Here is an 18817-nt window from a genome sequence, read left to right on the forward strand (position 1 = left end):
ACTGTAAATTTTTCTCCTTTACATGACACCACTCGGTCACGTACCTGAATTCCTGTGGAATTCACATCTTATTAACTCATTTCATGGTTTACTCAAAAATATTTCATCAATAAATCATCATCACCAAAAAAAAAATATATATATTTCAACACAATAGATCAAAATCATCATGAAAAGAATATGCATTTCAATACAATAAATCAAAATCATCATCATCAAAAGAATATGCACATTAGAACAATAAATCAAAATCATCTTCATCAAAAGAAAATTATCATCAATCATTTTTAAAATAATGCAATCATCATCAACAAATATTTTGGAAAAACTTCCTGTTCCCTTCAAATAATTCAACACAATATTGAAACATATTATTTTTCTTAATTCTTGATAATGGAATATTTAACCCTTAATTCACTGGGTACGTAAGGCAAAATTAATAATGTCTTCTGTGTTCAGCTATGCAAGTAATTATGAAATAAATTTACATTTAATTTCTATTCAATTCATATTTTCTATTACCTATGACCTCAAAATCTTGGCCTTATTGATGTGAACACAAAAATCATTTCTTCAATGAAATACAATAAATGGCAGAAAACAAAATGTTCAAACACACATATCAACAATCCAAATTAATCAAAATATTTCCACAGTAAAAATAATTATGTGTTATGCACATTATCACTCATCAAGAGTATTACTCATTTGTAATCAGTATCAATAAACATTTGTAAACATCATTATCGTACTTTATTTACTCATCAATGTTATCAAGATAAATCATTGTTATTTAATGACATCAAAAGAAATACTTCTCACCTTCTTCATAAAAATGTATCAAAAAGTATTCAACTGCTGGTCATAAAATAATGAGTAAATCACAAATTCACATATATCAATGGGTTAAATCATCAAACATCATAATCATTTCACAATAAAGAAACATATTCAATACATAACAAACACATGTTTATCAATTTGAATCTTATTTGCACCTTGTCTGCATATTATTTATATCTCAAGAACTTCAATTTTCATATATATTGCATTCAGAAGGATAAGTCATAAAATTCAAGTGACACGAAACTTACATTTCAATGTTAAAACTTTTCTTTAAAAAAAATCCTTTACAGACTGTCTCAATCAAAACACCTTTTTTATCCTTTCTTTCAAGGATTCATCTACTACACAGGCATAAAAATCAATTTGTGTGTTTCCACTCTTACTCTTTTTAACTTTAAAATTAAAGGGTTTAATGATTATAACTTTCCATATGAACTTAATTGTACACTATTGCCTGCATAATTATTATGGGACTAAAATACCCCTTTGAGACATTCAACCTCTCTAAGTTCATTATTGATGCATATTTTATATCTTTTAATTACTTAAATGTTTTCTTTCTTCATTTTGTTAGCTATATTCAGTTTATTTTTAACATATTTCTCATCTTTTTATAGCATAGATTGTTTTGATTTTTACCCTTTCTTAATAATTATTCAAGTTAACTTGATCAACAACAAAACATAATAAAATTCATTGTTACACGTATCACACGAAAAATATTAATCAATGCATCGAATATAAAAATACAATAATAATTCTTTAGCCCTAATGGCATCATTACTTAATCGAACTTGCAAACAAAATCAATACATTTGTAAATATTCAATCACCTACGGGTTTATATTTCACCTGTCTTCATTACTCATAACTTTATCAAAAAGTTACACCTTAATTTACAATTCAATACTCTATGTGGTCCCTTAATTTAATTGTTTGGAGACAATTTTTATTTGGACCTTCTTTGTTGATTACGGAATACATATTAAAATTCTAGGATAACACACTTATCATAATTAAAATATTTCATTCGTTTTCTACCCTCAATATTTGTATGATTGCCCAGATATTTTTATTTCCTTTTCAAAGGAGTTTAGTAGTCATTTTTAAATCTACCTACCAACTGAGGTTTCCCATATACAGAGTGATTTCAAAGTAAATTTTTTTTTTTCAAGTAATTGTTATTAGTCGTCTATATTGGTGCATATATAGTTCGCAGGACATCCTCAACCTTCGCCAGCTCCCTACTGTATAATGTTTCTGTGAGTGATATTACAAGAGAATTACCGTCTGGTATCACAGGGTTTTAACCCCCAGAACGATTATCAGAAGATAACGTGTATAATCAGTGATGCATCCGTAGATAACCATAGATATATGTACCTCCAACAGAATTTATCTAGTCTACTCAACATCGGGAAGGATAAGTGAGGAGCCGTTACATATCCTCTCTCCCTATGGTGCCCCCATTCGTCTTTGTTACCTTTTTCCTTCGTTTGCAGTGTAGTCTTACACCTGTCCCTGTTTTGTTGTGCGCTCTTTATCAGCTTTTTTAGAAGTTTTTCTTCATATGATTGCCTCCTCCTCGTCCTCTAAGTTGAGTACCAACTTCCCTTTAAAGTTTACTTTAGCTGTAGGTGTTTTGGATCCCTACGTGGAATGTTATCTAGCTTTTACGATAAGAGAGCCGGAGCGCTCAGATTACAGGTAGCTTGGGTGTCTTGTTGTTGTACCCGACCGCCCTTATTTCACTTTTTCACTTAGTTTATTTTAAAAGTTTCACGTTACCTAGTCTTATTTAAGCATTACGATGCTTTAGGCTCTATTATATGTTTGCATTTACCTTGCATTAATGTATTTCAAGTTGTTGTTGGAGCGTGTCAGTTTAAGACGGCTTAGCCTAGAAAGCGGTAACATTTCAGTTGGAGACGGGCTCGCCGATGGCGTTTAAGTCTTTCTTACTGGACTTGGTAGTTGCCATTTCCCTTAAGGGTTTCTTAAATCAGTTATACTAGTTTAGAGAATAATTATGCCCTTCAGTCTTCCATCATCCGGTATTTTATACCTTTTAGGTTCTTGGCTGTCGTTCTGCAATTGCTTGTAATTTCCATGCTAGGTGTGTGCAGTACTTTGGAGTGCCCCTTTGCGAAGGGTAATCTCAATTTGTCGGTACAATGACTTCATGTACTACTGCTCCTCTTAGCCTTTGGGATTTCTTACTGCATCCAGGCTTAGCTTAACACTCGCCGTCGAATCTGTTGGTCCGACATGCTACATTTGTTTGTGATCTCCCATGCTGGGTTCTTTCACTCTATCGGAGCTCCCCTTTGGGAAGGGTTATCTCAATATGTATGTGCGCTGACTTTCCTGTATTCCCGTTACCTCCTAGCCTCTGAGACTTCTCGATCGAGCTGTGGCATCTTTTGCTCAGTTTATTCTGGCTTCACCGTCTCTGACCGTGGGGCATTTGTTTTAGAGTTTCATACTTTCCTGGGATTCATAGACTCTTCCTTGCTGTGGTAACCCTCAGATTGAATATAGATTTCTTCCTGAGGATGACTTCTTTGCTGTCTCCTCTGTTCTTAGGATTGTTAAGAAACGGTTTGTTAAAGATAGTCATATAGTGTATGGGCATACTACACTATGTTGTTACCTCTCTCTGTAGTTAGACTTTCTGGGACTAACAATGCATAAATTTAATCATTATGCTGCTGTCTCTATGCATTTGTTGTTGTTAGGGGCTGGTTCCCATTGGGATCTGGCCTTCCAGAGTCGTCAGCATGCTTCTCCCTGAGGGGTGAGCTGTAAGACTGATGGCGTTGCCGGTACCTAGCGGTATTGCAGCCTCCTAACGGCGTACTATCGTATAGTACCTGTAATGCCGGTGCGTTGCCACTTACAGCAGTATCACTGCTAGCTACACTGCCTTTCCATATGGCACAGTGTTTCCACAGAAAATCTTGCCTTTTATATCCACCGCCATAAACACCATTCCCCCTACCGACATTGCCATGAATGGCGGCGTTGCTAGTATTAGTCTATGGGAATGATCACTGTGGCAGTGCCTGAGGGTGCTTAGCATGTTGGTGATAATGCCATTACCCTAGCTCTGTCCGTACTTCCGGCAAAATTGATACCTTTAGGGCACATGTCTTTCTGTTCTTTTGAGACTGCTTCATCTACCCTAAGGTGGGTTCTGTACTGACTCTAGGCGACTTCAACTACAGGTCAACATAAAGGCCTTATTCCTTCCACTTTTGAGGATTCTTTATGTATGCTGGACATGGAAGTCCCTTTTATGAAAGGGCTTCTATGTCTGGGCGTAGAAATTACCACTTTACATGGTTATTGATTTTCCATTAATTTGCCCATTCCCCTTTGAGGGTGTTGATTGGATAGATGGTTGATAACTCTATAGGATTGTTCCCTATATTTGGTTTTCCCTAGGCGAGATTTTCACCTTGTATTTATAGTTTATATGTTGCTATAGACTCTTGCTCATTAATTGATGCGTCGTTTGTTTAGTCAATTAAGATTAACTGTTCCGTTGCCTTCTAATTGGCTATTTCTTAGGAGATATAGGAGCGACGGTTCTGTCTGTGAGCATACTCTGCCTCACTCCCGCCCTCCTTCTGAGCCTATAGCAACTATTTCTATGGGAATCTATTTATTTCAATCTAACGTCCTTAATAAGGGTATGGAAATTTTGCTCTTTATCTCCTATTTCCTCACTAATTGCAATTACACACAATTTGGGGATTACTCTTCCCTTTATTGTCAACATAGAATGTTACTAATACATTCCTTTTAGCCTTTGCTGACTTTTAAAGACCCATGGACTCATTGAACTCTTTTTCTCCTTACAGGTGGTGTCTATGACGGAGATGCACTGTAAAGTGAAGATTTGAGCCAGGACCATGAGACATCCTTGCAGTCCGATACTTGCTGCACCCATACAAAGTGTCAGAAGATGAAGTATCCAGTCTCGTACTGAGATCCACAGGATTGGAGTGTTTACAAGAACCTGCATCATTCGGGGTGGATATCTCCGATGATGAACTGGTGTTCTTCCAGTGATCCCTTCGCACTTGGGTAAGAGGGCCTAAGAAGAACGCAGAACTGAAGACCCATTACCTAGGCTCTGCTGACTGGAGGGATATCCTCTTCCCCAAGGCAGCACCTGATTCGGTTTTGGGGTTATTTTCACCCTAAACCACTCCCAACCGTCCAGCTACAAGTCGATGAGGCACTGGGTGCTATGAGCCTACACTACGAGAGGATGTCTACAGTCTCCTTCCTCTCCCCGGGTAGGGAATCGGGTCTCCTTCCTACGGTGGAGTCGGATAAAGAACCCCTCCCTCCAGTGAATGATTCTTAGCTGCCAGAGGTGGATCATGCTTGTGTGGAGTCCGTTAAGGATTCAGTGGTATCTGCTACTTCAGCGTCCAGTACGACAATGGCCTACCTGTCTACGGTGACGACTACCTCTTCTGTGATGGGAGTGGTTCCAGCTTCTTTTCCCCCGCCATCTCTTACTGGGCTTTTGGAGCCCCCTCAGTTTCCGTGTATATTAGGTACTTCTATGGATCCGGCACTTTTTGCTAACATGAAAGCTTTCATAGAAGGGAATTAGCAATATCATCTGATGATGTTTAAAGCCATGCATGAAGAGATCCAGGCTTTGAAGAAGCAAGAGGAACTGACCAAGGATAGAGTCTTGCCTTCCCAGCTACTTTATCGTACACAGCAAAATCCCTAGAGGTATGCTGGTCACGCGGCATTTCCGAGGGCATCCTCCACATTGGTGAAGGGCTAGGCACTCGACCAGTAGCTGATCTGGATTTTTACTCATATATCCCTTTTGCTATGTGAGGTTAGCTGAAGTGATTCTGTTGAGGGATGACACCATCCCAAAAGAAACGATCCTCTTGGAACATACAAGAGCTCAACACCTGGCAGTAAATGAAATGAAGACTGTGTATTAATACACAACTTGGCACCTTTGTTAATAGGTTAGCCACCTTTGTGGTTCCGGACACTATGCTATTCCCTTTTGCTTTAAAGGGCTCTATGGCTGTGGAAAAAGCCATTCGTGAGGGTGAGCCTGTCCCAGTGTTGGAAGAGTGCAAACCAGTGTCACTTATCCTCCCACATGATGCTGACCACTGGGGGGATGTCCAGTTTAGTTTTGCCGAGGGTAAACTGGATAAGGATGTGGCAAGCTGCGAGTTTAATGAGAAAGTGCCTAGGATTCCCGAACATATTCTTAAGGCTGATATGGAGACCAGAGGAGGTTATCAGCTTCAATGTCTCTTCGGTGCTTCATGGAGATGATGATTGGGAATTTTACAGAGGCCCCAGTCTTTTCCTTGTTGGCAAAGACTCATCTTGCCACCATTAAGAAGGATCTTTATGCTTTTTTTTCAGGCCCGTTGAGACTGTAGAGAACGTGCACTTGCTTCATCTACTATCCGCCATAAGCTGAAACGTCTTATCGATTCTGGGGTATGGGGAAAAGACATTTTTCATTAGAAGATAGTGAAGGAGGCTACGGATAAAGCTCTTGCTGGGAATAAAAGCCTGTTCCAGAAGTGGGGGATTTCCTTTAAGAGAAAGTTCACCCCTGGGGGAGGACCTCAACCTAAGAGGTCTCGTAAGTCGACCTACCATCGGAAGTTGTTTGCTCTATCCCTCGCCGCCGTCCCTCAGACGGTTTTTGCTGTTCCTCAGCCAATGGTAATACAGTCCCCAGCCTTCAACCCTGTGTATGATCAGGGTTCATCATCTTTTCAATCTCACAAGAGAGAAAGAGGGGGCAGAGGCCGCTCTGACAGGGGAGGCAGGTCCAGGGGTCGCAGACATCTAGGTGGCAGAGGAGGAAGGGGTGCAATTCCTCAGCACATACAATGAAGGTCTCCCGGTACGGGGATGGCATGCCTTGTTCAAGGAACGTTGGTCATTTAGTCCTTGGGCACAGAGCATCATTTCCAATGGCTTGGGTTTGGAAGTGGAAGTGTCAGCCACCAAAGCTCAGGAGATTTTTCCAGAAATCCACACCTCATCTATAACAATACTTACAAGGTATTCTGAAGAAATGAGTTATCCGTTGCACGACATCTATGAGATTTCAAGGTCATCTATTTTGCATACCAAAGGAAGATTCGAACATACCTTGAACTGTTCTTGACTTGTCCCGTCCAAACCTATTCATTCAGTGCGACAGGTTCTGGACGCTGACTATTTCACATATACAGACTTTACTACCCCTGGAGGCTTACACCATCTCTATAGATCTTACCGATGCTTATTGGCATCTTCCAATAGGTCAACGCTTCTCCCCCTACCTTTGTTTCAGCCTGGAGAGAAAGAACTATGTATTCAGAGCTATGCCATTCGGGCTCAACATAGCTCCGAGGATTTTCACGAAGCTTATATATGCAGTCATTCAGCAGCTTCAGCCCCAGCTCAAGACTTCCAGTGATTGGGGATTCATTGGAACCTCAAAATCTCATTCCCTATGTATTCCTCCCTCCAAGAGAAATTAAAAGGCGAAGTCAGTCAGGTCTCTGATCAAGTTTAGGACGATCACCGGGCGATGCCCGGAGAGGGTTGTAGGACCTTTGCAATTCACCTCGGTAATGAACCCTGTCCTCAAAGTATGTCTAAGGGATGCAAGTAGAGTTTGGAAACAGAGAGCCTCTAAAAGCTTTTCGCGACCATCAGAAGCAGACCCTGGTTTTACTGGGCAGGCAACTTCGACCGTGGTCCACTGCCAAAAGTCTGTCACAGACAGTACCATTGCGGCAGTGATACTTCATACGGACGCCTTGTTGGGTGATTGGGGGTGGTGTCATACCCCACTCAAGAAAGTGCAAGACGGTTGGTCTGAGAAACTTCAACCATTCCACATCAATATTCTGGAGGCCATGGCAGTCTTCTTGTCCCTCAAGAAATTACACTTGAAGAAGCACAACCATATCCATTTACTCCTCAACAACAAGGTGGTAGTCTTTTGCATCAACAGACAAGGGTCGATGTCTCCCCAAATAAATCACGTAATTTTAGCCATCTTTACCTACGTAAAGATGGCTTAAAGGATGGGTTAGCACCTGTAAGCATCCCACCTTCAAAGAGTAAGAAATGTGATGGCATATTCCCTCTCTCGGACGAAACCTCTAGAGATGGAGTGGTCTCTCGATGAAAACTCATTCTGTTTCGTGCAGGATCAAGTCCCTGGACTTCAAGTGGATCTTTTTGCGAGGAGTCTCAACAAGAAACTTCCCTACTATGTAGCACCGAATGTGGATCAAACAGCAGTGAGCATGGATGCGATGTCACTGGATTGGAATCTTTAGACAAAAATTCACCTGTTTCCACCGTACAACCTCCTCATGAAGGTTCTGGACAAGCTTCGGTCTTTTAAAGGGACGGTGGCTCTGGTGGCTCCTCTGTGGCTGAAGAGCAACTGGTGTCCCTTGATTCCGGAATTGAAACCTAAGTTGGTGCCATTGCCCAACATGATTCTGTTCCAGGAGGTACAGCAGGAGATTCTCTGTTTCATTATGGAGAACGAACAACCTTCATTTCACATTTTTTTCGCTTTAGCTTTGGCAAAGAAGTTCCAAATTCAACGAGATAAGTTGGAGTTTGCAGAAAACTATAAGACGTCCATCACCAGGACTCAGTATGAAATGTCTTGGAAGAAAAGAGTCAAACACGTCAAGTACAAGAATGCAGGTTCAATTACTATGGATTTTTGTTTAGGTTTTCTGATTGATTTGCCCGCACAAGGTCTAGCTTCCTCCAAGATTTCGTTTTACAAGTCGGTCCTTGCTAGACCTATACTATACGTCTTTGATATCAACTTTAACTCGGATCTCATCAACCAAATTCCGAAGGCTTGTGCAAGGCTACAGCCGTCGGCTCCATCGAAGCCTATATCTTAGTATTTGGACAAAGTTTTACAATTCGCTTCAGACATAAATAATAAAACGGCTTCTATTCGTGATCTTACTCAGATAATTATTTTTTTCAGTTGCAATGGCTTTTAGTGCTCGTGTTAGTGAAATTGTGGCTCTTTTTAGAGACTACGGCGACATTGAATATGTGGATAATGGTGAGGTTAATCTATACCGTTATATTGCTTTTCTAGCTACGAATGAACTTCCCTCTAAACGTTGGGGTCAATGGAAAATAGTCCACCTATCAAGTGATCCCGCCCTGTGCACAGTTTAGTGTCTAAAAGTGTATTTATTAAGAACAGTGTAGTTTGAAGGTGGTCAATGGTTTAAGGGGGAAACCGTGGTATCAGATTTGTCTCTAAAACAATTACGAGCAAAAATTACGTTTTTTTACGAAAAGCGGACCTGGCTAGTATGACATCGGGTCATGACCCTAGGAAAGTAGCTTCCTCATTGAACTTTTTCCAGTATATGTCCTTTGAGGGACTCCAGGCATATACTAGTTTGAATTCCACTATGGTTTTCTTCAGGCATTATCTGAAGCAACTGGAGGAAATTCGTGATTTTGTGGTGACCGCTAGAAGTGTTATCAAACCCGTTACATCATAGCGCACAGCACGTCCTAGGGTACTCCTCCAGCTTGTTATTTACAATGAGTAAACAGTGAGTGCTTGTTTCAGGGACACAGAAAAATACAATTAATCATTTACTTTATAGGTTCACTTGTGTCTCTCCAACATGATATTGTACTTTCAGTGCTATAGACTACCTGTCTATATGTTGATTGGACTATAGTTCCATTTATTTTGGTGATTACCCTCTTCTGTTGTACATATATGAACTTGTCTTTATTGAACAATTTGTCTTGTCATGAGTTCCCTACGGTTCCTAATGTCATGTTTTTTGTTAACTAATGTTACTTTCTGTCTGGGTATGGTAGGGATGTATCATTTTGTACAAACAAATTTTTAATATACCAGTAATGTTTTTTCTTCTCATTTTCTGCACTGATACTTGTAAATAAAAGTCTATGAGCTTTTACATGCCTTTATTTTAAGTCCTATTATCAATTTAGAGGCAATACATTCAGTGTGCCTCTTTATTATTATCCTTCCTGAACATGCTTGATTTAATCATATAGATGAGTATTAGTTTCATACATTTTACCCACAATGCCTCCTTCAGTTTTGGGTTCTCTAAGGTTCTCACCACTGATATTGGATGCCTTTCCCATCGGGGAGGGTGGTCCTTTGACCCTATTTTGCATCCCTGACAGGCCATCATACTTGTCAATACTGCTTCTTTATTGTTTTGGAATAGATTTTCAAGATTGATATCTATGCTTTGACGAAGTAATCCGGTTGGCGCATTTCGGTGTTGGAACCTCTCTGCAAGGCCTCCTATCGAGTCATAGGTAATACTCTGGCACACTTCCATCGGGATGATATGGCTCGAGCCCCAAAAACAGATTTTGACGTAGGAAAAATCTATTTTTGGGTGAGATAGCCATGTCGTCCTGATGGCCCACCAGTTACGTTGTCCCTCCCCGATTCCTCATAGGATGCCTTTTTTCACGGTAGTTACGCTTCTATGTGGAATGAGGCATCAGATACGAACGGGGGCATCATAGGGAGAGAGGATATTTAATGGCCTCCCCACCCCAGTTGACTAGACTGGGTAAAGTCTGTTGGAGGTGCAGATATCTATGGTTATCTACGAATAAGTCTGTTACTATAAACTGTATTTTTGGATAGTTGTTGCAGGGGTTAGAACCCTGTTACACTTGACTGTAATTCTCTTGTAATATCACTGGCAAAAATATTATACAGTAGGAAGCTGCCAAAAGGACCTTCCATCAGGGTGACATGGCTATCTCACCCAAAATTTTATTTTTCCTATGTCAAAATCTGTTGAATACATAGATTGATAAAATGTATGAATTATCATTAATAGGTAATGAAAAGATAATTTAACATTTGGCAGATCACATAGTTCTGTTTAGTGAATTATGGGAAGAACTGTACAACATGGTAGCAAATTTGAATAGGGAAACCAGCAATGTAGGACTAAAATTCAATATAAATAAAGCTAAGATAACAAATATTAAATACTGAGGAGCATCTATAAATTGATCTTAAATATGCTTATATAATTCAGAAAAAAAAAACAGTATATATTTCACCAGGTCAAAGAAACAAAAACCAAAGAAATGGTTAGATTTTGGTAAAGAAAATGATATTATCAAAAGTAAAATACAACTTTCTCTACAAACAAAAGTTGTTAATCATATGGTCCTGCCTTGGTTAATTTATATTTTAGAAAGAAGGATCACTACTAAAGCATCAAAACATGAATAAAATATAACTCAAAGTGCAATGGAAAGAATATTGATGGTAATAATACAAAAAAGACAAAAAAAAGAAAAAAAAAATGGATGCGAGAGCAAACTAAAGTAGAGCATATTCTAACATATAAGAGAGAGAACTAGTGATGGGCGGGACATATGATATGAATGATAAATAATAGATGGGCATTAAGAGTAACAGAATGTGTCCCCAGTGATTACAAATAAAGCACAAGGAATGAAGAGAAGATGATGGATACAAGAAGTGAGAATATTTGGGGCTATAGACTTTTAAAGAGAGACAAAAGTACGATTGAAAGGTGGGATATAACATGAACTCATATAGTTCCCTACTATTCCGTTTTATGATTACTATTATCCAAAAAATATTTGGAATTTCAGAAATTGAAGGTTGTTACATAGAGGCAATAAGTAGCAATTTTTTAGAAAATGTTTCCCACGTTACGATTATTTTATCGCCCTTTTTCCGTGATATGCCCTGTAATTTTGTCAGTAATTAATCTTGGTAATTCTTGAATATATTCTTAAATTATTATGTAACCCTAAAAAAAAGAATAATGATAAAAAGACAGGTATTTTGAGAATACCTTTTCTGATAATTTTCAAACTTCTTAAGGCATGGAGTTATAGCCTTCGTCATTAATATGATAATTTTCTTGAGATGAGCTCAATGTTTCTGACTTTGATAACAACTTTTTCCTTGTTATAAGGAAATTGGTGATTGTTGATACCAAATTTCGCTAATTAAGAAGGTTGTTTGAGTGTGCTCAGGTTTGGATTTTGTGTAAGCGTGATTGTCAAACTCTATTAAAATACTTCTTCATCATCAGCATCTTTTCCTCTTATGCCTATTGAGGAAAACCATCATCGTCTACTTCACGCTTCATAATCCTTAGTCATGTAGGCCTGGGTTTCCCAACTCTTCTAGTTCCTTGCCGAGCCTAGTAAAAGTGTGGGTAACTAATCTCTCTTGGAGAGTGCGAAAAGCATACCAAACCATCTCCATCTACCCCTCATCATAATCTCATCCATATATTGCACATGCGTAATTTCTCTTATGTAATTTTTACTTCATTTGCTTAAAAGTTAGGGATTCACCTTGATTTAAACTGACTGTTCTGCTTTATAAGCTCCGTCTCATTTTATATAATGTGAGCCAAACATCTTCTTTCACCCGGCAAATGCCCATTTACTTTTCCTTTTTTTTTTTTTTTGATAAATTCCATTATATCAACTTATCACTACTGAATTTGTCATTGAGTTGACTATTTTCATTACTTTTACTTCTGGCTTTCAGTGTCAACGCAGCGCCTTACCACGTAGGTGCTAAAATGGCAAGAGGTGTTGCTTAAAGCAGACAGCCTCAGGATCAGAGTGATTTTCTAATTTCGATGTAGTTTTACAAACACTGATTTTTACTTTGGATTTTGTCTTTTAATCCACTCTATAACAATTACCCAAAAGTTATTCCAATCAGCTTATCAAGACGATTTTTAGCTAAAAAAAAAAAAAAACCATACACACACAAATAGATTATGTCCTTAAGCTTACAATAGAATAATCAAATACTTCAGAATATTTTCAATCCTATGACTGTGATACATTTCGTTATCCACTTGTGGTACGAACGTTATATATAGCGATATAAGCATCGCTTTAGCCAAGAATAGACTAGATTTTTTTTTTTTTATAATATAGACTACTTAAGTGATTCAACACATCTACCTCAAGTTCATATAGTAAAGCATATCAATTGCATATACAAATACTATCCGAATCTTCATATTTGGCTATACGATCTTTGCATGATCTCAGTTTTACATAAGTTTTCGAAATAAATTACAATTTGAAAAACAAACAATTTATTTAGCCTTTAGATGTAATAAGGGAAAAAGGATAGCGCTTTGCCGACGCCACATATGATTAGCATGAATTTATGACGCATTGCTAAAACTAAGTCTCCTTTTCTATATAAAATTATTTCAGGAGAAAGAAATTATATTCCAATAATTGAGTGTCATTCAATTACTTAAAAAAAGACAGAGTCAAATATACTAGATTCATTCATCTTCCGTATATCTCCGAGTGGCAATGACGTCAAACATGCAGGCTGGATGATTTGGCTGTAATTACATTAAACACTATTTATTTCACTAAATGGGGATCATAGTTGCAAAGCACCTAAAAAGATAATTCTTCATTTACAGTTATTTTTTGAAAATGGAGAAGGAGTGGGAACAAATAAGTTAGAAAAGGCTATATATTTCATTTTTTCCAGTAGAGAGAGAGAGAGAGAGAGAGAGAGAGAGAGAGAGAGAGAGAGAGAGAGAGAGAGAGCTTTTCATCGACTCGACCACTGATTCCGTTAAACATAGTATACATTTAAATTCTATTAGGTTTGGATGATCATGAGGTTTATTTGTCGTATGTACCCAAAAATTGCACAATGCAGTTCTGATTGAATTTTTGTGTCATTATATAATCTAGGTCGTGCATAGCTTTCAACATATCGAATTGACGTATTGAATAGACATCTTGGTTTTGGATATTTTACCATCTTTGAATTTATTAGCTCTAGTGCCTCATTCAAAAACATATTTTGTTTTTCCATATTTATGTCATATCCCTTCCTCTTAGGTATATCTTAATACATATGGTTTAGGTTCATTATATCAAACCAGTCATTGACCAGAGAAACCGTGAAAGTAGAAGTTTTCCTACACTGAGAGGTAGCGGAACTTAAGTAAATTACTAGACCTTGAGTAGTACCTGAGCACGACCATCGATCTCGTAACGTAGGGACCCACGGTGACTTATCCATAATCCTCAGTTTGGCAAATATGCTCTAAGTGGGTCTTTGGTTAGCCGTGGCGGGATCAGATCACATAACCAGATTTCTTCCTCCCAAGTCCCTTTGTACCATAGAAAGCTTGTATCACTCATCTCGTACTCAAGTGACCACTCATTCCAGGCTTTCGGGTAGTGTGTAGGCGTGGAGGAGGGACCTGTTAGTGAATTAGTGTCAGATCATTAAACCACATACTCGAGATGCTGTACAATAATTACAGCATGTATACTTTTATGATTTTTCTTCCCATTATTGTTTATTTTCATGTAAAGTTTCTACTTAATGTTCGCAATATTGGTACGTTTCAGTTTTGCTTTTAACCTCGTACTGCCGTGCAGGAAGTGTCCTGTTTATTGATATTTAATGTTAATTCGTAAACGTACCTCATATGGATATAATGAAGGATCAGCTCTAAGTTATAACTGAATTTCTTACTAATGTAATAGCTATTTTTAATTGTAAGTATAAGGTATCCACTTGTAACTCGAGTACGAGATACATGGTGCGATATGACTTGGGTACGAAGTGACTTGGGGCGATGTGATTTGGTGTGAATGGGTATTTCGAGACTCACTTCTCTTGAAATAAACATCATATCGTTGCTCTTCTATTCTTTTAAGCAGTATATGGATATAATGTGCACTCCGGTTGTGTGGTTCACTATTAAATAATCAGAAATAACTATCATGTTTTATTATTATTATTTTTATGTCTACATTAATCAGCGATGAGAAGATAGCGGCCAATCACTATGCATGATGGTGGGGTATGTTACAGACAGTAGCTTCCTAATACAACTTGATGATATGTATATAACTTTTGTCATGAAATAAGTTAAGGAATATATCGGTAATAGATATTAGTTATGCTACAGGTCATCAGATTATATGTTTGAGAATTAATCAGATGTGGCTGATGGGAAAAATATATATAAGATTCTCTTGTATTGAATTTAAGGCCTATGTATGAATTTTATATAAAATCATTCACGGTAGTTTCCTACACACAAACTGATCTGGACTGTGGCAGCTGGTCCACAGGGGCTTTTGGGCTACAGACCTCTTTATCTTAGCCCTGTAGTAGTCCTTGAATATTAAAATACCATGTACTTCGTCCTATCAGACTTAAGTTTCATTGGATCTCGTTGCTCGAATCAACGACAGTTTTAGGCATTTTTATCTAAAATAGATTCTGAGACTGGAAAAATTATGCACCATGCTAAAGTGATGTACTCAGCCTCTACCCCAAACTTATCATACCTTTCTTTTATGCATCACCAGGAAATGAGTTTTTTTCTTAACGATGATAGAAAGTTTTGAGAGACATTTTCACGTCAAGTATGGGTTTTATACTTAGTTTTCTCCTCTGATATTTCTGATTATTTGAATACTTTGAAAATAAGACTAAAAGTCAAAGAAAACTTTGTATCAGGCATATGTACTAATGCAGAGGATATTAAAAAGAATAAAAGATATTTAAGATAGAGAAAAATTTAATATCTTTTGATAAAGATAGCAAAGAAGTATTCTCTTTCTCAAATTCTGCCAGTCTTTAATCAATTTTTACCACTTGAAATCAAATTCTGATAAGTCAATAGTAGATGAAGAGGAGCCCATGTGTCTGCGGTCTTCATAAAAATAGACGCACACTAGGTTTGGCAAATCACATGAAGGCACATCGAATTACTATGAAAATATGTGCGAATAAGCAGAATCCCCGTTACTTGAGTGACAACGAGAGTAATTTATTGAAGGCTGAGATTCGGTATTTATTGCAAAACCATTTATCGCCAGTATCATTGGTGAGTGGGGTGCCTTTCAATGACTATAAGGAGTAAGAAATAAAAACAAGTAACAAAATAAATTTTCTTCCACCAAGAATCAAAGTTCCTATTGATCATCAGGAAATGTCATATTTAAATCCAAAATGGGTCCTGAGAAAAGGTATTCCCTAGTTACACTAGGTCGTAAAACGTGAAGGAAAAAATTCATTTTGGTTTTATTATTTTTGTTTATTTATTTTTTTTTTTTTGGGGGGGGGGGCATATTTGAAGGCAAAGATATGACTCAAGTCTAAAGAAATCTCAAGGATTTTCCAGATATCAGTAGATCAATTAATAAGTGGAATATTCTAGAGAGCTAATTTGCATATTATGGTTTTTTATGGAACACGAGAAGTATATTTGCAGACTATATGTTTTAGAGCTGATAAGTAAGCGAAATTTTAGTAAAAAGAAATACTACTCAAGTATATCCTTAAAGGATGCTGGGTGTGATACATTAAAAGAGAGGAAACACACAGGAAATATTGAATGTACTGTAACAAAGCATTCGTAGGTAGTGATTGGGATTCTTAGGAATTTTGTCAAAACGTTGTTTCTGCAAATTATTTGTCCAAAAAAAAATAATAATAATGCGTTTGTTGTTGATAAAGAATACTTTAAAACGATTATTAGATTAAAGAGTCCAAATGTAACTCTATTAAATTCTTTGTTGTAATAGGATGTTTAAACTGGTAACAGAGGAAAGAAATTTGTGAATAAATCCATTTCATTCTGAATTTAATAGGGATAAACCATATATCTCTTTAGTATCAGATAAGAAGAGAGTCAATATACTTATCAGGAAAGCTTTAATCTAATATATGGATTTAGGACGGAATTAACTTTTCCTAGGCCTGATTAATATTCAATATATGTTGGGAAGGCTGATGAAAGACTATGTATTCTGACTATTTTGAAATTTGCGAACTTGTCCAAAATTTTCTGGTGAAGATATGTAAATTACCTATATAAAATTATGTTTATAGAGTTATATTTTCATAATAAATAGAGAATAACCTCAAATGTATTTTTTGGTGGTCAAAGGAAATCCGTATAAAAAGTAAAAAAAAAAAAAATGAAAATTCTGTATTTATTTATAGTCGTTATTGTCATCATTTTCGAAACACCTTTATAGTTTTTGGTTTCAAAGAATATAAACTATTAGTTTCCTTATGAGAGTTATTTTGCATAAATGTAATACAAGAATCAAAGAAATCCGATATTTAAACTGCAGCAATGACACGTAAATAACTTGAAGGGAGACTAAAAGACTAGTTTTTATGCAATATAAATTTTCATTAAGGGCTTATGAGTGGTTGGTTTTGTTTCTGTTCTATTTTAATACTCAAATTATTTCAAATATCTCGATAGATTTTGTACGAATTAAATGTTTAAACAATTTCTATTTATCGGTAGTTATTTCTATCACTATCCCTTATTATCTAGAGTAAATGTAAACAGTTTGATAGATGGATAGATGGATAGGTTGATATATTGATAAAGAGATAGGTAAAACTAAGTAGCGTGTTATTTTTATATTTATGAAAAAAATATGATCTATATAAACAGTTACACACATTGAAACAGTATGTACCGTGAAAGTGTGAAATGTTTGATATAATTTTCAGGTTGATATTTACATTTTTTAAAGTCATGAGTTTTAGCTGTAGATAGGAATATAGATGTACACATATGCATGAGCACGTGTGCACATACGCACACATTATATATATATATATATATATATATATATATATATATATATATATATATATATATATATATATATATATATATATATATATATATATATATATATATATATATATGATTGATTGACTGATTGTTGGAAGGTTTCAAAGAAGTCATGAAAATTACAGGGTAGTGCATGCTAAACAGTCCAATATTAATAGTGTGATAGTGAGGTCAAATGAGAAGCCAGGAGTGACTGCAGAAAATATATAGACAGTAAAGCAGATGAGGCTGACAAAGCTATGAATTCATGAAGTGGCTATGGTGTAAGAATTGCTCACAGAATTAATAAGGAAATCTCAACGGGAGCAAAGAAGAAGAATAAGCATATGCCCATCAAAAAACCAATGGATCAATTATAAGAACAGAATATGATATTGGAGAAAGATTGGACTGGATTGGTGATAGGATTTTAGCAGATCTAGAATATGCTGATGATGATGTCCTTGTTAATAGAATACCACAGGATTTACAATGCTTGCTTACCAGAATCCATGCAATATCACTAGAGGTTGAGCTGAAGATAAATATAAGAAAGACAGAGATTATGAGAACGTAGTAGGCAATAAATGATGAAATATCATTGGAAGGAGAAAGTATTAATAAGTAGTAATTCAAGTATTTAGGAACTATGATCTCTAATACAGGGTCTTTAAAATTAGAGTTTAGTAAAAGATTGAAAAAAGCAAATCAGACACTAGGTAAGTTGAGTGAAAATAATCGATAATCTCAGTGCTATCAGGTGTATGAGGACTGAGGAGAATATGGAAAGAATAGACTAGAATATTCGGTGTATGTGTAGGCAAAGACAAAATGAGCCAAAACCAGACAGAGTGATACGATGCGGTACTGTGTGGCCAGTCAAAGGACTCAATATCTCTCTAGCAGTAGTGCGTGACTGGTGCCCTGGCCAACCTACTTCAATTGTATATCAATAAATGTATGAAAAATATTTTCCTCTCATAGTTCTGTCACTTTAAGATAGATAATGAAAGGCCTATAAACATTATCTGGTTCATTAATCTAAGGGTATTCAGATTATTGTTTTATGTCTGTCATAAATAATATATGTAATACGTGACTGATATTAGAAATATTACAGCAGCAGGTATATTTTTTTCCAACAAGTTGTGTAAATTATGATAATTCAAATTAAAGAACTGTGCTATAAGAGTTTTTTTTTTTTTTTCCACAGAGAAGTGGTAGAAGCATAGAATATACTT

Source organism: Palaemon carinicauda, chromosome 7 (genome assembly GCF_036898095.1).
Source record: "Palaemon carinicauda isolate YSFRI2023 chromosome 7, ASM3689809v2, whole genome shotgun sequence".
Taxonomy (NCBI): Eukaryota; Metazoa; Arthropoda; class Malacostraca; order Decapoda; family Palaemonidae; genus Palaemon; species Palaemon carinicauda.